Genomic DNA, 2,967 nt, shown 5'->3' on the forward strand with positions numbered 1-2,967 from the left:
GTCACAAAATTCTCCAGAACTGGATGGGGCCCCTCACTACCTGCAGGAACCTGTGGCAGCAGGGGGATCCAGGATATGGAGGATCTCCCCAAGCAGTGGAGCCCCTGGGACCCTACCCCATGGAAAGGCTCCACATAGGGACCTCTCTGTCCTACATCCTAGGAGCAGGATGGGTGTCCCTCTCACCACCCCAGGCCATGGTCAGGAGAGGTGGCAGCCACTTCTGCAGCTGGTGCGTCTTGGAGAAGAACAGGGCCCCTGGGGGGACCCCAGGCCCCTCCACGCCATGACCCAGGGTCAGGCTCAGGTCCTAGGGAGCAGGGAGCTGCCACCTTAGGAGATGAGGGTCCTCAAGCACCGGCAAGACCCTTCAGAATGGGGACAGGCCTGCTCTAGAGTCAGATCCTCCTGGTTTGAGTTTTCTGGGAGAAAGCAGGCCCCACCTACTCTGCAAAGACAGCCTTTGCAGACGTGGGATTTCAGTTGGGGCCATGGCTCATGGGGAGAAACGCTCATTTTCCAAGTGATCCCAGAAGGCAATGGTATTAAAGTGCTCACTCAACACTGTCAGCGACGATGCCCTTGGAGCAGGCTCCAGGCTTTTCCCCACACCGCCCTGTCTATACATGCTCCTCAATCCTAAGCTGGGACTCACATTTCTAGCCAACATGTCATGTGTCCCTGGGGCCTGCAGGGGCTGCAGCGCCCACGTCTGCAAAAACTGAGGCAAGAGCAGCCCACACGCGAGGCGCCAGGGACACACTCTGTTTCCAGACACAACTTGGTTCTCACCCTCCTGCACTGAAAAGCCTTCCCACTCCCGTTGGAGGCGCTGGGCCCTTCTGGTGCCAGCCCCATTTCTCACGGTCTCTCCCCACAGGCCACTTCTCCAGCCCTGGTCAATGCTCTGGAGCTCAGTCCCAACCCCCGAGGTCAGAGGACATGGCCAAGGGGAGGCTGGGTAGCTGAGCAGGTACTGGCTCCACACGCCGCATGTGTTTCTTCTGATAATTAGCCCGGAAAGCACCGGCAGCTGCGGGAGCAGTGCCACAGTCCCCCCAGCGTAAAATATTCAAGAAGCAACTCCAAACCGAGAGGCTGAGGCTGCGTTCCATGTCAGCCGGGCCCTGGGGAGGGGAGCTAAAAATAGACAGAGGTTGAAGGGGAGCTGCGGGAATGGGGGGGGACGGAGCAGGAGGAGGGGCCCACCATGGGCACCGCTGGAGGGACCGCTTGCACATGCACGTTTGCTGTGTGCAGCACACGTGTGCTCTAGCCCGGGGCCCGTGCTATGCCGGCAGTTCCCAGGGGCAAGCTGCAAATCCCTCTATGGAGAACCTGTCCCGCCAGAGGCTATTTTTACCGATGTTGACATCGGTGGGCCCCAGGACACCTCAGTGAAGAATCAAAGACCATCTTTAACAAGCGAGAAATAACAGCCTGGATCAACATGACACCCGCCACATGCTGGCCTCACACCCAGGGGACACGGTCACCATTGTCTCCCTTCAAGCAAGTACCCCTCCCACACCCTCTGCAGTCCCCGCCTCCGGGCTAGCCACCCCTATACCCTGACTCTCAGCCAGGGTGTAGAATTCTAGAAAGGGCATCCCAGGACTGCTTCCCAGGTGGCTCCGTGACGGTCACAGAGCCAGTAGCAGGGCCTCCTTGATGGAAGGCCATGCTCCACGGGACCCTCAGGTTGGTCTCCACCGGGAGTGGGGGACATGGGGTGCCGAGCCCCCCTTCTAGAGTCCACAGATCACTGGCCTCGCGTGGTCATGGCACTGGTCTCCTCCAGCTGGCGGGATGCTCAGTAGGTATGACGGTCTTGCTCTCACCCAGCGTGCAGGGCACAGTCAGGAGCAGCTGGGAGCAGCGGGGGAAGGGAACGCTCATGGGTGGGCTGACATCAGCCATGCCCGCAGCAGCTGCCAGCCTCCCAGGCAGGTGCCCTCACAGCTCGGAGGCGGCTGATGTCTCCTGCCCTGTGAACATCCCCAACATGCCCCAAAGCCTTCAAAGTGCAGCTCGTCCAGCCTGTCTGAGATCTTACGCCCATTTGGGTAAGCCCCACAGACTCCCACCCGCTCTCTGGCCCCAGCACTGCCCTGTCCCAGCGGGTGGCCTCAGGCGTGTCACTGTCCCCTGGCTCCTCTGTTACAGCAGCAGCTCTGCCATCGGCCCTCACTGCTTCCTTCACCTGGGCAGTTCCCACGAGACAGCGCCTTCCCCTCCTCCCAACTTCAGGCCTCTCTTGAGGCCCTCCTGGGAAGGAACTCGCCCCAGCATACTTCCTGCTTTTTCCCTCAGTGTCCTTGACGCCATCCCACACCCTCTGTTTTCACTTGCTTCCTCTCCCAGTGAGAGGGCCCCAGGGTCAGGGGACAGGTGAGCAGCAGCCACAGCTCAACCTCCAATCCTCACCCACCCCATGTGGTATGGACTATGGCCACCACCGCTGTACAGATGAGGAACCCGAGGCACACAAAAAGCTCACGCCTACAGTAACACAACTAGGAAGTCTAGAGTCTTGACTAGAGCCCAAACGGTGGGACAGCCGTGCCCAGATGTGTCAGCCCTAACAGCACAAGCAGCATCTGCACAAGGAGGGGTTGTGAGGGGTGAAAGGGAGACCAGGGGTCTCCAGGAACCTGCACTGACTGTCAGGAGGGAGAGAGCAGAGCCTAGGAATTGCTTGCAGACATCTCCTGAACCCCAGGGTGTCCCGGAGCTGAGAGGATACTAAAGGGACATGCCAGATGGTTTCAGATGGTGGCAAGTGCCTGAGGCAGCAGCGCATAGAGAGAGGCACCAGATGAGAGCAAGGCCCAAGGTGGTCAGGCAGGGTCCTTTGAGGAGGATGTCTCAGAAATGCTGGAAGGAGCTGCCTCCGGGAGGACTGGGAGAAGGTGGTTCAGACAGCAGGTGGGTGCAAAGGCATCGAGGCAGGAGTGGGTTTGGAAG

This window comes from Carlito syrichta, unplaced genomic scaffold, assembly GCF_000164805.1.
Source record: "Carlito syrichta isolate Samal-C Ts95f unplaced genomic scaffold, Tarsius_syrichta-2.0.1 Scaffold302317, whole genome shotgun sequence".
NCBI classification, from domain to species: domain Eukaryota; kingdom Metazoa; phylum Chordata; class Mammalia; order Primates; family Tarsiidae; genus Carlito; species Carlito syrichta.